Raw genomic sequence first — 17,401 nt, forward strand, 5'->3', positions numbered from 1 at the left:
AAGTCGTCTTGGACTATGTGTTTTAGGGTGCAGGTTGTTTTCTCTTTCTGAGTGGACTGCATATCTAACTTTTTTTATATGTGCTTCACTTTTTGGAGTATTGTGAGTAAACTCTGAGTTTATGGTGTATTGTTTGGTAGACTCGTTTTAGTTGCCTTGCCTTCTCCTCTGTGGAGGGGATAGGTGATTTATGTGTTCATTCTTAGAACATTGTGGGGATGTCTGATAGGTAGTGTCAGAAACAATCTGATGGAGACTTCTAGCTGCAGTTTACTTACCTGTTTTCGCTCATACAATTTATAGATGGAGTTTTTAGGCGTAATAGGAAGTTGTTCTTGTTATTCTCCCTCAATGTTTTTTGCATCTGTCTGGAGGAAATATTGCCCCCCTTTTTGTGTATGTATCTATTTTCTCTGTGTTTTACAAGTCCTTGGGAAATCATGGCTGTTAATTCTTGAGGCAGACTTATGATCAAATTGTTCTTCGTATCCCAAGTGTTGACGGATGTGCTTCTTGCTAACAAGGATTTATTTTATGTATGATTTTCCTTTTAATGTTTCCATATATATTTATGCACTAATAGGTGCGTCCCCTTTTTTAATGTACTTTTTTATTTCATTTTAGATGGAAAAAAAGAACAGAAAGAGGTTTTAATGAGAGATGTGGTTTCTTCTCTTTTCTCACTTGCCTGGTTCTTTGATCAGGCTATTGGACCATGACACTGAAGGTTATGCGGATTTTTCTCCAATTTCCATTTACTCAGGATTAGCTCAACCTCCCTTTCTTCAGAGAAATAGTATACACGTGTATTCTTTAAGACCTTTAACTTAGCAGGCTCTTGCAAAAAGGCTTGGCCCCCTAATTCCTTTATTGGATCGATATACTGTCGAAGTTTCCATCGACGCTCCATTGTGAGTTTACTTAAGTCTGATCTGACAAAAAAAGTAACTGAGTCAATGGTAACTGGGGTGTTTGGTCTTGCCTTCAATGAGATTGCTTGGCGAAGTAAAAAGTTGCCAATACAGATCAACATTGGACGTTGGTATTGGCTACCCTTATTTCTCTGGATCAGAGGAAGGCGGTGGGCTCGTTGTATTTGTGAGTCCCAATCCCAGTCCGATAGCTCGGGGAATGCCTTCTGAAATAAGTGAACCATATATGCCCTGGGATCGGCTCCTTCAGCCCCTTCCATTATACCGAATATGCCTAAGTTCTGTCTTTGTTGTCGGTTTTCCAAATCCTCAATTTTGGCTTGCATTTGAGAGATCTGAACCTCGTGTTTGTTGACTACAATCTCAGAGTTAGTTGAGTTCTCTTCCGTTAACACAACTCTCTGTTGTAGCTCTTCCATCTCCTGGGACATAGCCCCTAATTTAAGGGACTTCTCTTGTAATGTTGACTGAGTTTTAATACTATCCTCCCGCATCTGTTGATAATGTGTTTGAGCTTCGTGTTTTTGCTCATTGAGTAGCTGTAGAATCATCTGGAATGACGAGGATACCTACCCCTGAAGATTCCAATCATTAGATGTGGTATTTTGAGAAATATTTAAGGGGAGTGTATCATTGATGTTGTCTGCCCCCATGGAAGTAGAGTCAGTGTCTTTAGTTACTGCTAAACCTGAGGTTTCAAACACTGCATTTGAAGTGGGAGCCATCCGCGGTACTACTGCCTGGGAGGAAGAAGAGGCGAATGATGTGGTCCCAATTGTTCCCAGAATGGCAGTCGGGGTGTCACCATCAATTACAGATACCACTACAGAAGTAATTTCAACACCATGGGAGTTTGCCCCCCCCTGGGATAGCAACTGTCTCATTACCAGTGTCAATGGGGCTGTTCCCGGAAAGCCTCAATGCCATAGATTTACCTCCATCTTTAGCCTGCACCCATTTCCTAATGGGGCTATTCTCTGCTATTACTTTTGCCATAGTCAATTTTGATTTATTTACAGTCTTTTTCCCCTTATTCTTAGCATTACATCTTCCTTTTTTTAGACTGTTTGCCTTATCTTTAGCAGAGCACAAGGGTGTATTATTACCTAGATCAGGGAAGTCGCTGTATTCCTCTTCCGTTTCAGTACCCTCCTCGTATTCATTAGATAAAGTCTCCGGAATGTCCTCTGCTTCCCTGGTTATCACCTCTCCTGTCACTACTATCGTCGCAGCTTCCGTCAGCTCTTTATCACAAAGATCTTCTAGGGCCTCTGTTAGTAATACTGAAGCGAGTGTAGATAGTGAGGGATTAGCATTGATGTTGCTGTTACCGGGAGTTTCTAACTGAACCTCTGCCCGAGTATTCACACTGTCATTACAGTCTTTTAATAGTATTGCATTCACTACCTCAACATCAATGGGGGTATGGGCATCTGTTTCTGCTTCTGAAGCAGATCCCACAGCAGTAATTAAAGCATTATTTTCTCCATTAGATGAGATAGCAGCAGTATTGTGCTGTGGCCCCAAAGGATCAGGAGTATCTGATAACTCTGTATGATCACCAGCAATTGACTTCCGTGTGCTTTTATCAGATACTAAATTAGATTTAAGTAGTGGAGGTAGGAGTGGTTTGCTAGCATTTAAGACAGGTTTCTCCGATTTTCCTAATTTTTTCCCTCCATCTGGGATTTTCACTGCTAATCCCTCCGTAGTAGCTCCTGTAGCCGCCACTGCTTTAGATGTCGCATCGCTATCCAAGACATTATTTGCCCCAGTCTGTTTCATAACTCGTGCGTTTCTGGTTTGGGGTTTTAGCGCCATTACAAAGTTCTCCACTGATGTCAATGGCCAAAAACTAGAGTCAAAGTTAAACCCACAATGAACCGGAAGGTTGAGCCTGCCAAACACCGACACCCCCTTAGTAGTTTCAGAGTAGAAGTGCGGAAGCCGGAATGACCGCAGCCGTTCTCTTACCCGGCTCTCAATCAGCCTCAGACGCCGCATCCAGCTCTCGCTCTGTTACTGCTCCGTGTTCTTTTGCTGCAGTAAAACCGGCAGGTCGTTCCTCTCCAGCCACCGGTATCCACTAATATCCTACAGCTCAGCCCAGTGCTCCAACTCCATATCCTCCGTATCCTCCAGACGCCGAACTCTCGATTTGCAGTGCTTAAACCAGCTCCCTGTGCCTTCGCCGCCGTGATACAGCAAAGCCGTTCCTCCTCAGCTGCAAGCACTCTGAGCTCCCGTGCGGCGCTCTATCCACTGCTCCTCTACTCCGCCTCTCCCGCTCCGCGTCCTCCGCCGGCTCTCAATCAGCCTTCAACTCTACAAACAGCTTCTCCAGCAAAAATGATTCCTCCTCGACTGCAGGCAAATTCAACGCTTGTCTTCAGCTCCCGTACTGCGCTCCAACCTCTGCTCCGGGTCTTGGCCGATTAGCAGTTAGCGAGCCATAGCATGCATGACCGGACTGTGGTAAATAAAATTACCGTACTATTTTTCCATACAATTAAATATCAATAAGGAAGCTCAATCAAATGAGAGGCAGAGTCCGTGGGATCTAAGTCGTACGGGCTTTAATTAATGATCCTCGAGGATCGGATATCATGTTCCATCACCACTAAGGTTCAGAAAGGGACATTCAACGTTTTATTAACATCACACATTATATATAGTAAAACAGTATAATTGAAATGAATACAGTAGGCGTAACAGGTGAAAAGAGAGAGATAAGAACACATGTGCGTAACAGGAGGCGTGTAAGAAGGCGTACACGTAGGCGTGCACTTGTCACGTCAGAGAAACGTCACAAGAAACGTCACAAGTGGGTGGATGCTTGGAGAAAGTTTGCAGGATCAGCAGAAACCTACTACCGAGATGCGCGCGCATTGAGCATGACGTGTAACTGGGGAGAACTGGGGGCTTTGACTTTAGCACTAGTGGAGGAGACTGGTGTCTGGGATGTCAGAGCAACCTGTACCTATAGCATATCTGGTATCTCATGTTTGGAGGATGTAGTGTCTGAAGTAAAAGGTCTCTCGGGCAGAGGCCGTTCAATACTGAATGCTAGTACGTGCATACGTATCTTGGTGCAATGCGCGGAGCCATGGGCCTACCATGGTAACGGGTTCAGTAAATCACTTGTAAGGAGGACAGGAAGGCCGGGCCCTTTGCTCTGCAGCCGGGAATATGTTTACCTATTTCACTAGACTGGAATGTGTTTTCGAGGAGGCTGAGCAGATAACTTGTAGGCAAAAATACTAAGTTGGCAGGCAGTCCAGGCCGAGCCGGGCACCGCTTCGCTGGCAGGAAGTAAGGCAGGGGTCAGGGATGCATACCTAAATTACAGCTTTCAGAGACAGGGAAGACTCGGAGTCTCAATTAAGGGCCTAGCTCGAGTGAGCCGGGAAACATGGAGAAAAACGTGTGCGAGAAAAAAGTGCACCATATAAAGACGTTGGCACCATAGGCCTAGAAGCCTAATTAACGGGATTTTCATGTAGGACTGGATAGCTGGCATGTTAAGGTTGGACGCAAACGCATATGCGTCTTTGTGGCATGCACGGAACAGAAGTTACACGACATACAAGGAACATGGGTGCATGGATAGGGTGCGAGTGGGGGACACATTGGCTACCTGAAAATTTCTATTACCTCATTCCCTCCTTGGCCCCTACTACACCCTTTAGGATATGTCTATCTTCATGAGACTATCAATATGTTCATACAGCATCATTTGTTCATCTTTTTTCATTCGGGAACGGGAACTTGGACGGGGAATACAAGCTGTGGCGCACAAGCCGCAAATCGCTGGCCCACATTGCAGACAGAGACAACAACTGAATACTATGAGCAGTATCATCCCTAGGAACGACAACAATTTCCATCCCCAGGCGGATATCACACTCCAAAGCCAACCGGACCAGGTCCAGGTGCCAGGATTCTGGTGTATCAGATGAGCTATCTCATGAAGCCTTGTTATTGCCTTATATACGGACGGCGCGTTATTAGGAATAAACACGCAACAACTGGATCCGATGACTCTACAAGCCCCGCCCCTATCGGCCAGGATGACATCAAGGACAAGGCGATTTTGAAGAACAACAAGTCTCATAGCAGACTGCTCTTCGGTCAGGTTACCTAAAGCTGAAGAAGTCTCATTCACTACCGCTTCCAATGTTCGGGTTAATTTGCGTATCAATTTACTGTTCTGGACAGGTCCTACAAAGAAAAAGAACCCTTTATTGAAATCTGTATATTGCTCCCATGTTGTTTCAGTCTGGTCGACAATCGGGGTCTTGATCTCCCTTCTATGTCTTACATGCACAAGACGTGGATTTCGATGATAATCAGGCGGGGCTAGAAAAACAGGTGGCAATAGGAACCCGATATAACACGTCCCATCCCAATCTAATGGCAGACGTACATAAGCTGTCTGACCACATATAAAATAAGAATGGCGGGAGGCTTTGAAAGTAGACTTTCCTTTATCGCTGAATTCGACAACAGTATTACAATCACTGTGTCCTAGATGTACTGAACCATTCTTTCTGACGCATAATTCACCTTTCACAGGCAAAACTGTAAAAAACGGCAAGTCCGAATTAGTCTCAGACTGTACATTCAAAATCATGAGGTTAAGTGTAAAATTACCTAATCCATACATTTCATTTTCTAGATCGGTCCCTGTCCTTTGGGGAAAACCTTCCTTGTCTGGGAAACATATTTTATTCATAACTGTATTCAGGTTCCCCCATATCCAATTGCCTTGGGAAACTGTGGACTTACTGTTTAGGGAGGACATTAAAGTAAACCATGCACCACACGAACCATTATGTGTGAACGGATAAGGAAAGAGGGGCAGAGCTCCCTTGTATTTCTGATAGGGAGGGAGTCGGCCACATACCCAACAATTGGTGGCATTGCTGGTCTGGTGAGAATGGTGTAACATACGGATGAAAGTATTGTTGCGCATTGCTAATCGATATGACAGCTCGTGGGGGGGCAGGTCGCTAAAAGTGTGCTCTACAGTATCATTAGAGGAAGCATGTACATGAGGATCAAGAGGAAAGAAAACATGTAGCATTAAACTTATGCATATAATCGTAAAACTCAGAAGAAACATAAAAATTAATGCGATAACGCATCGGCTGTGCAAATTCTTGCAGTATTGTTCTCTCTTTTTAATTCGCCTATCTCTCTGACTACTTGTGTTTATCTTAAACATGTCAGAAACCTGTCTAACCGCTTCACCCGAGGGGGACTTAAACAATTAAACGCTGTCTGACTTACTAGACCTCAACTTGGCACGGTACTCCTGCTGAGGAGTTTTCTCTAACAGAGGGAGTTTAGAGTCAGTGTCTGAAAGGGGGCAGTCCTTATTCACAGTTTCTGGACACAATCCATGGCATCGCTTCACGTGGCTGGAGTGCAACCATCCCTTGCGACCTTCTAGCTTGACTGCGGTCCTCGTCGTCAATAACACCAATTTTGGCTGCTTCCACCTCGGCTCCTGAGGGCTTGATCTGTCGAAATTCCGCACGTAGACATGGTCACCAGGGACGATTTCATGCGGTTTTACTTGGGTGTTGTCTGGGAAGGCAGCCGCGACCTGTGAACGACAAGATAGTAGTGCAGACATCAAGGAAGCCAAGTAATCTGTCAGCATAGTACTATCAACATCGGTTATTTTGCAGGGCATAGGCGTACCCCACATGTTTGGGGGACGTCCAAAAACTATCTCATACGGGGACAATCCGGTTCTAGAATGGGCTACCATTCGCATGTAAAAGAGGGCAACTGGTAAGGCTACTATCCAATCTACACCTTTTTCTGCACAGACCTTCGCTAATTCTGTTTTCAGGGTTTGATTATGTCTCTCTACGAGACCAGCGGCTTCTGGATGTCGGACGCAGTGGAATTTCCACTGGTAACCTAACAGGAGTGATACCTGTTTCATAAGCTCGGATGAGAATGGCTGACCATTATCAGAGTACACGACACGGGGCAAGCCGTATCGCGGGAAAAATTCACGGACCAGTTGTTTGGCAGTGGTTACAGCAGTGTAATCTGGGACTGGATATGCTTCTGTCCATCGGGAAAGGGCACATACGACTATGAGGACATACTTGAATCCTCGGCATCTGTCCATCTGGATATAATCCATCTGGAGGACTTCAAAAGGATGGTCAGGTGAATGAAATCCACCTTGTTCCACGGGAATGCCTTTGCCTGGATTGAACTGACGACAGATCATGCAAGTACGCACTTTCTGTTTTGCTGCTGCTCGTAAAAGCTTGTTGAACCAAAGATTTTGTAAACTGTCTAACATGGCTTTCTCTCCTAAATGTGCTGGACTATGTGCTGTTTTAATGATGATTTGAACCATAGAGTCGGGGAGGAACCATGTGGCTCTTCCCTTCGTCATCCATCCCTGATCTGTCTGGATCCCTCCTTGTTCAGTCCATTTCTTGATTTCATCTGGAGTTGCATGTGTCTGTATGTCGAGTACATCTAGTGTGGGATCCTTAACTGTCAGGCAATGTGTCAGTGAAGCTACTTCAGTCTTTGTCGTGTCAGTCGGGATATCTGTCTGAGTCTGAGCTGTGAATTTGGCTGTTCGATCTGCCAGGTCGTTACCCTGGGAAATAGTATCAGTGACTTTGGTATGTGCTTTGCACTTCATCATGGCTATGGCTGTAGGCAAATGTATTGCTTCTAACAGGGCCTGAATGAGGGGACCATGCTGGATCTTGGAACCGTGAGAAGTTAAAAAACCTCTCTCTTCCCAGAGAACACCGAAGTCGTGAACGACTCCGAATGCATACTGTGAATCTGTGTATATATTTACTTTCTTGTTCTTGGCTAGTATACAGGCTTGAGTCAGAGCGATGAGCTCTGCTGCTTGGGCAGATAATATGTCAATACGATGTGTTTCTATGACTTCAGTTTCAGTGGTCACTGCATATGCGGCTACTAGCTCTCCCGTGCTTGTTCTCATACATGAACCATCCACGTAAAGTGTCAGGTCTGGGTCGGGCAATGCGATGTCTGTCAAGTCTTGTCGGGGCTTTGTCACAGTATTAATGACTTCTACACAGTCATGGGGTGCTGGATCAGTTTTAATGGAGGGTAACAACGTGGCAGGGTTGAGTATGTTGCAACGTCTGATTTCTATGTGTGGCTGAAACAGTGTCAGTTCATAACCTGTCAGTCGTGCTATGGTCAAGTGTTGAGTCTGGGTTCGGTTTAGGAGAACTTCCACGGAGTGTGGAACCTGTACTGTCAAGGGATGTCCTAACACTATTGAGTCGCTTTGTCTGATAGCTAGAGCTGTTGCTGCAACTGATTTTAAGCACGCAGGCAAGGCCTGGGCTACTGGATCCAATGTACTAGAAAAATAAGCACAAGGCTTATAGTGTCCTGCTTGATCTTGTGTAAGAACAGATAAGGCTGTGCCATCGCGTTCTGTGACAAAAAGTGTAAAAGGTTTGCTGTAACATGGTGTCGCTAAAACTGGTGCTTGACATAAAGCTTTCTTCAAGTCATTAAAAGCTCGTGTATGTTCCTGAGTCCAGGGGAGGACAGTCGAAGTCGCTGCCTCCTGTGTTGTCAGCTGTAGGAGTGGCTTGGCTAGATATGCATACTGAGGAATCCATTGTCTGCAGTAAGAAGTGAGGCCAATGAAGGCCCGTACTTCCTTTTGTGTTTTGGGTTGTGGCAGATGTGCAATTAACTTGATACGATCTGATGTCAACTGTCTACCCCTCTTGGACAGCAAATGTCCAAGGTATACCACTTGCTGGGCACAGAATTGTAGCTTCAAAGGGGACACTTTATGCCCCTTTTCGGCCAGAGAATACAAGACTGTCAGTGATGCGCGTTCGGAGTCACGTTCGGTCCGTGCTGTAATCAACAGGTCATCAACATATTGCAGCAGAGCAGTGTCAGTAGGCATGTGAATACTGTCTAGTTGTCGTTTCAGGGCTTGGCTGTAAATACTAGGACTTTCTGTGAACCCTTGAGGTGCACGTGCAAATTTGAAGCTTCGGCCATTTAAACAGAATCCGAAGAGATACTGGCCTTCAGGATGAATGGGAACACTAAAAAAGGCGTTTTTAAGATCTATCACAGTGAAGAACACCGCTTCAGAATCAATGGCAGTCAATAGGGAAGAAATATCGGGGACTACTGGGTACTGTGGTACTATGCATTTATTAAGTTCTCGAAGGTCGATCACCAGTCTGTAGACTGGAGGTGCATTTGGGTCTGTTCGTTTAAGGATCGGAATGATTGGAGAATTACATACATTGGAGTCAGTTTCTACGACTACTCCTTGGGCAATGAGCTCGTCAATAATTTTCAGTAAGGCCGTTACAGCCTCGGGGGGTAATTTGTATTGTCGGATTCGGGGCAGTACAACACCTTGCTTAAGAGTAACACGATAGGGTGTAATATGCATACAACCTACATCAGTTGGACCTTGCGCCCATAAATGCTGTGGTACATTTTGCAATCTTGAATCAAAATCTCTCAACACATAATGACCTTTAAAGTCACGTAAAAATAATCTCACTCCTTCCGGAGAACAACATATCACTGCTCCTAGTGCTTTCAATGTTTTAATACCAAGCAAGTTTTCAGGACATGACTTCGTAAGTAACAAATCTGTAGTTCGAGACAATTGACCAACTGCAAGGGGAACTAGCTTTGATACTTCATTAACAATAGGCTTTCCTGAAAATCCAAGGGAAACATTCTGTGAGCCTGAGAGGGTGCCCCTGGAACCTCGTTGTGACTGATGGTAGTTCTGCTCGCCCCTGTGTCAATCAAAAATTTTCTGTCTTTCCCTAATACCTGACTATGTACATAGGGACCCTCTTGATCTACAGGAACCTCGATAAGGGGCAAGCCAAACTCCCTCTCTAGGCTGTTTCATGTATACTGCTGATAGTCGGGGTAATCTGACTGTGCATACTGGTACATTTGCTGTGTGACATGTTGCGTGGCGGCAATGGGTTGGGGCTGGGGTACAGCTACTGTTTGTTGTGCATTATGTGGAGGTTGTGTATTCTGTGGAATATTCTGTGGAACATGTTGTGGAACGTGTTCTGATCTAGGTGGACGCGGTCTTTCTTTTGTTTTGCCTGTGGCTATGTTGTGTCTTAGAACGGCACATTCATTTATGAAGTGACCTGGCTGTTTACAATAATTGCAATTCCCTTTAACAGGAGCTGCAGAATGACTAGTCTGTGTGGTACCCCTCTTCTGACCATCTGCTGGGACGGACTGGGCAACTAGTACTTTCATTTTCGTATCTTTCATACGTCTCTGTTCATGTTCGTGTTCCTCTCTGATTCGGTTCTGGTGGTACTGTAACATTTGTAACATTTGTGAAGGGGTATTAGCTTGCCACGTGCTTTCAACTTTCAGTACTCTATTTTTAACTTGTGGTAAGGAATTCTCGACTAATTTGGTTACAAAGAGATGTGGATATGACTCACTACTTGTTTTCAGGCCACTATTAATAATAAAACATTTCTCGAATCTGGAATAAAAATCACTGGTGTCTTCGTCTTGTTTCTGTTTGCAGGCTGAGATTGCATCCCAGTCTTCCTTTTTAACTGTCAATAACCTCGGCAAGACCTGTACTAATAATCCTGGTAATGCTTTAGTTTTGTCCCCAAGACCTGTACCTGGGATTCGTCTATTATCTTCGTCTTCTAATCCAGTCCAAATAATGTTTTTATCTCTCACCTCCCATTCTTTCTCCTTAAGTTTTTCGTAGATACCAGCCGGCAACAATACCTTTAACATTTTAAGAATGTCGGAATACGTATAATCTCCCATGAGTAACATGTCTTTTAATTCACGGTGGAAGCCTGCTGGATCTTTATCATGACAGGGCACTAATTTCTTCATTTCCAATAATTCCATTTTAGTCAGGGGTGTGTATACGAATACTCGTTGAAGCTCACCCCCTGGGGTCTGGACGGGATGAACTTCTCTTAAGGGGTTCTGTCTGTCTATGTAAAGTGGTTGTCTTACTGGAGGTGGAACAGAAACGAAATGTGGAGTCAGGAAAGTTCGGTATTTGTGGCGTTGTTCTAAAATTGTATTAATTAAATCAGTACCTAGGCCTCTCCATCTTTTTAGGAGTAATTCTTCCAATATATTATATAGGGGACCTGGATCAGAATGCTGGCTTTCATATAGGGTAATGAGATGTTGGATCATGTACATACCAGCTAATCGCTGATCGTCTGGAGAAAGGCTCAAAACCGTTTGCGCTACTGAATCATCTTTATATATACTAGTATTTCCAGCCCATTGGACTGCTGACCGTGCTAGTTCCTGATCATGCATGGAACTAAGTTCCCTGTAACCTATTCTATCTTTCAGTATTTTATCGGTGGCTTGGAATACATGTTCAAGAGAACATTGTTCAGGTATGGGAGAAAGGAAACGTTTCTTGTTTTCTAGACGAATAGGTCTGTCAAAAGGTCTGTCGAAGGAATACTGTTTAGGAAGTTTCACTCTTCCTACGTACGCTATTCTATCTGGGTCTTCTACTGTATCATCTACATCTTCCTCCTCTGAGGCTTCGCTCTTCTCTGTCTTGGCCGCATTAGCCGCCTTTTCATTTTTGTGTATTATTACAATTTCTTTACGGATCTTCCTGTACATGGTTTCTACGCAATTTTGTTTATCATGTTTACAATCTGCTATATTATTACTCCAATTCATCAGTACGTCCATCTCTTCTTTGCTAGTACCTGGCCGATCTCGTTCCCTTATCAAACAATTTATCATAAACCGTAAGATCATTCTTTGTGTCTCAACCTTGTGATGTGCCATGGCCTCGCGAATGCATTCTGGTCTCTCCCCTGTTCTAATAAAATGATATATATTGTCTAGATGGTTAGTCATTTCTGGTAAGAGCATCAAATAATTCGCAACACGACGTAAACGTAACGAAATTAACAACATTTCGCCTTCACCTGGTACTGGGTCATATCTGCAATCTGTAATGTACCGTCTAAGGGATGCGAAAGTCGAAGCTTTCGGTGTACGTTGTAATGCTGCTTCTCTGTATGTCATTCTTCTAACTTGAGGCGGGGTGACAGGTTGACCCCCTACAGCGCCTCCTGAAGCGGAAGCGGAACTATCAACTAGATGTGTTGATACTGCTGGTGTCATAATTTGAAAAGTAGGTGCAGGTAATGTAGGCTGACTCTGGGTTGTATCTATAGCAAAAGGATTGGTAGGACCGATAGCAGGAGGGACAGTAGTAGTAGTGACAGGAATAGTTGTGACAGGAATAGTTGGGGTAGGTTGGAAAGTGACAACGGGTGGGGGAATCGAATCTTGAGGAAGTGTAGGTGACGCATTTCGAACAGGCTGATTAGGCTGAATAGGCTGCTGTACATTATTAACAGGCGGTACACGTACATTGGTATATGCTGGAGCTACATCATCTAAATAGGACGAAAGGAAAATGTCCGCTGCGGTCTGTTTGTGACGGAGTTTAGTCGGAACCAATGGTGGTGGCAAGTTACGGGGTACTTCCGGGGTCGCCTTAGGCAGGCCCTCGGCAAGAACAGGATACATGCCTGTAATAAGGGCATTTCGTTGTCGGTCATGTTGTTCTATTCTGACTCGTTCTCCTTCTTCTAGTAACTCTCTTTCTTTGGCTTTCTCGGATTCTTCTCTACTTCTCTCTGCCTTTCTGATTGCTTTCTCTGTTCTCCTATGCGCTTCTTTACGCCACAATTCTATGGCATCTTTCTGGGATTGTCTGGCTTTCTTTTTCCATAATGCTTCTTCTACTCGCATGATGCATTCAGCATCCCATGTCCCTGAGGCAGGCCATCTAAACTTCTCTTCCAGGTCTTTGGTGTAATCCACCCATAAATCCAGATACAGTATGGCATCTAAGCCATGCTTATGGTACATAAAATACCCAGGAGTGTCCCTAGGCGGGACGGGAACTGCTTCCTCGAGTATCCCTTTCCTAGTTCCTATCTGACGTAATTTCGAGAACAGTGGCATGTTTGAAGTGATTCGGACGTGAACACAATAAACACAGTAATGAATAGCAAACAATCATTCATACCACGACATTAAACACATTTAACATTACAGACCGATAATTACCTGGCGCATAGAAAACACGAATTCTGAAAATCTCGATAAACAATACTAGAATACTGGTTTACTAGATGCACTGCTAAAACAGTACAGACAATACCGGTCCCATAAAGAGACACGTCGGACCGTATTCACCTAAGTGAACACGTCTGGACCAGGTCTGTGTACCCAGACCTGTCTTGACAGGGCACAAATTAATGAACCCGTCTAGATGCGTTCCCAACAACGGTACTCACCGGGAAGCAAAAGCTGAAGGCCTCTGAAACTGGACTGGACTGGACTGCTACGGCGTCTGGCTATTGCTGCTACCACGCATGCACCTCGGAACAGGTGGGCCTCCGGATACCTCGGACCTTGCTCTCTCGGCTTGGGCTCTGGTCGGGATCCTCCGCATTCCTCACCGCCTCGTCTGGATGCCGGACCGCAGCCTCCGTCTCCTCTGTAGGCTCGAGGGAGATAGCAGGAAAACCCGCAGGCGTGCACGGATTCCGTCGCAGCTGTAGAAGGGGTCAAGGCCTGCGTAACATCGCCGGCGAGTGGGGAAGGGGGGGGTTCCTATTTGGGCGCAGGATTATGTGGTAAATAAAATTACCGTACTATTTTTCCATACAATTAAATATCAATAAGGAAGCTCAATCAAATGAGAGGCAGAGTCCGTGGGATCTGAGTCGTACGGGCTTTAATTAATGATCCTCGAGGATCGGATATCATGTTCCATCACCACTAAGGTTCAGGAAGGGACATTCAACGTTTTATTAACATCACACATTATATATAGTAAAACAGTATAATTGAAATGAATACAGTAGGCGTAACAGGTGAAAAGAGAGAGATAAGAACACATGTGCGTAACAGGAGGCGTGTAAGAAGGCGTACACGTAGGCGTACACGTGTCACGTCAGAGAAACGTCACAAGAAACGTCACAAGTGGGTGGATGCTTGGAGAAAGTTTGCAGGATCAGCAGAAACCTACTACCGAGATGCGCGCGCAACTGAGCATGACGTGTAACTGGGGAGAACTGGGGGCTTTGACTTTAGCACTAGTGGAGGAGACTGGTGTCTGGGATGTCAGAGCAACCTGTACATATAGCATATCTGGTATCTCATGTTTGGAGGATGTAGTGTCTGAAGTAAAAGGTCTCTAGGGCAGAGGCCGTTCAATACTGAATGCTAGTACGTGCATACGTATCTTAGTGCAATGCGCGGAGCCATGGGCCTACCATGGTAACGGGTTCAGTAAATCACTTGTAAGGAGGACAGGAAGGCCGGGCCCTTTGCTCTGCAGCCGGGAATATGTTTACCTATTTCACTAGACTGGAATGTGTTTTCTAGGAGGCTGAGCAGATAACTTGTAGGCAAAAATACTAAGTTGGCAGGCAGTCCAGGCCGAGCCGGGCACCGCTTCGCTGGCAGGAAGTAAGGCAGGGGTCAGGGATGCATACCTAAATTACAGCTTTCAGAGACAGGGAAGACTCGGAGTCTCAATTAAGGGCCTAGCTCGAGTGAGCCGGGAAACATGGAGAAAAACGTGTGCGAGAAAAAAGTGCACCATATAAAGACGTTGGCACCATAGGCCTAGAAGCCTAATTAACGGGATTTTCATGTAGGACTGGATAGCTGGCATGTTAAGGTTGGACGCAAACGCATATGCGTCTTTGTGGCATGCACGGAACAGAAGTTACACGACATACAAGGAACATGGGTGCATGGATAGGGTGCGAGTGGGGGACACATTGGCTACCTGAAAATTTCTATTACCTCAGGACCCTAAGCAGCCGTTCTCCGCTCTGACGGTGTCAATCCGCCATCTTGGACCTCTCCAAGTATATTATATGTATTAGTTTATGAATAATGATCTAGCACTCTGTGTGCAGAATATGTGGGGATGGGATTGGGTCTTGGAAATTTTCTAGTTTTACTTGCAGTTAAATCTATATGTTCTTCTTTTCTCTTTCTATATTTTGATACAAGATTCTGCAAGATTTAATACATTGTTATGAGTTTGTAGCATTGCACGGCCGGACTTTTGGGGCCATGACTTCGCCTTATGCTGCCACTATAGCGGCAGCTGGTCTAATGGGGGGACCTATATGTAGGCGTAGAAATGGGTGTGGGTGGGCCAGAGAGCTGCAAGGTAGGGGTTGGGGAGGTTGGGAAACTCAGGGTAAAAATCGCATCACTGGGACGGAGAACTGGATAATACTAATTGTAAGGGGAAAACATTTATCACAAGAGGCAGAAAAGATTGAGGGAGAAAAAAAGTAATATTAGTTTTTTGAAATATCTAAAAAAAAAAAAAACAGAGGAAGTGCATTCATTTACGGTCTCAACATGATTTCGATTAGATGTTTGGCTTGGAACGTCGCCGGTCTCAATAGTAGGCAAAAAAGAAGATTAGTGCAGGAGGAACTCAATATGTATAAACCAAACTTAGCAATGATATCTGAGACTCACATCGGGTTTAAAGATAGAAAACTACTGGGCAAGATGGGATACGATTTTATTGTTTGTTCTACATTGGGTGCCTCAATCAGAGGGGTTGCATTATTGAAGCAGAAGCATTTCACGATAGAAGTTGTTAAAACTGCTGTGGATCCTAGAGGCAGATGGGTAATTGCTCAAGTGAAACTTGAACATCAAATATATGTATTCTGTGTGGTATATGGGCCTAACCTTGACGAACCAATAATGTATGATTTGTTAAATATCGAATTATTAGATTGGGAGGGGGAATTACTGATTATGGGGGATTTTAATTGTGTTATGAGCTATGCGGCTGATTCTACAAGGCAAGGTACATCTCCACGCATGCGTAAAGTTAGGGCTGCGATACTGGAAGTAAGCCGATTACATAACCTGAAGGATGTATGGCGATCTATACACCCTAATATCTCAGGGTTCACTTATTACTCAGCACCTCATAGACTCTGTTCCCGAATTGATTTAGTATGGGCCACGGATAGAATTATGGAAGGATGTAAGATAGAACTTTGCCCTAGGATAACATCTGATCATAACCCTAAACTCCTGGAATGTAATATTTAAAATACAAAACGAGAGGCGCGACAATTTACATTTCCTAGATCATTGATGTCTGACCAAAAATTTATCCTACAACTTAGAGAACATATAAGGGAATTCATAGACATTAATTTAAACTCAGCCACAATAATAACTGTTTGGGATACTTGCAAAGCAAGTATAAGGGGCTTCGCCCAACAATATGTATTTAAAAAGAATGCGGCAGCTAGGAATGAAATGAAACTTATGACTTCTAATATTTTAGCTCTTGAGCAGAAATTGGCAACAGCCTTGATGGATGGGAAACTTAATACTGACAAGCTAAGAATGGATTTGGTGAAACTACAATCAGATACTAAGAAGACTTTGAGGGAGAAAAGCAGTTTTAAACTTCATAAATATCATCTGACACAGTACGAGAGTGGAGACAGAATTGGAAAGGTCCTTGCCTATAAAGTAGCAGATAAGAAAGCCAAGACTAACATTAATACAATTAAAGGCAGCGACATGGTCACTTATAACAAACCAGATCAGATACTAGAACAGTTTGTTAACTATTATTGTAAATTATATACTCCAGAAACTCTTACTACCAAGGATGATATACTACTATATCTCCACACTCATATGAAGGTACAACAAGACAAGGAAGCTGTTAGCCTGCTAAGCTCAGAGATTTCATTTGATGAGATTAAGACTGCATTTTTATCTCTCCCCTCGGGCAAGGCAGCTGGAGTAGATTTGCTCCCTATGGAGCTATATAAAACATGCTTACAGGAATTACTCCCTTTATTCAAAATGGTTGTAGATTTAATTGGCGATACTGGGAGGGCTTTCCCTTCTTGGAGAACAGCTAAGATAGTATTCTTTTAAAAAAAAAAAAAACCTGCAGATGAGTGCGGGTCGTATAGACCGATATCTTTGATAAACGCAGACGCCAAGGCTTTTGCTAAAATACTGGCAAATCGACTCGCACCCCTCATGCCCGAACTGGTCAATGCTCAACAACATGGATTTGTCACAGGACGTGATACTACCGCCCATATTAACATGGCCATCACGGCTTTTGATGTAGCATCAATTAATCCCACCTCACTCGGAATGATCATGTTAGACGCTGAAAAAGCTTTTGATCGAGAGGGGTGGTATTTTCTGTGGCCTGTTCTGGAGGCCTTTGGCATCGGGGGTAGATACCTTGGATGGATTTGGTCGCTATATCATCAACCAATGGCAAGGATTAGTTATGCAGGAAAGAGCTCTCTCAGTTTCCCAATAGGAAGAGGAACACGGCAGGGGTG

The 17,401-nt window shown here is 44.2% G+C and overlaps 1 protein-coding gene across 2 annotated transcripts in view; it reads left to right on the top strand.

Moving 5' to 3' along the window:
* The window catches only part of CCDC34 (coiled-coil domain containing 34), a 324,463-nt gene that overhangs the window by 211,625 nt on the left and 95,437 nt on the right, over positions 1–17,401 (top strand). The window lies entirely within an intron of this gene.

The sequence above is a fragment of the Lissotriton vulgaris genome, chromosome 2_2, assembly GCF_964263255.1.
Source record: "Lissotriton vulgaris chromosome 2_2, aLisVul1.2, whole genome shotgun sequence".
NCBI classification, from domain to species: Eukaryota; Metazoa; Chordata; class Amphibia; order Caudata; family Salamandridae; genus Lissotriton; species Lissotriton vulgaris.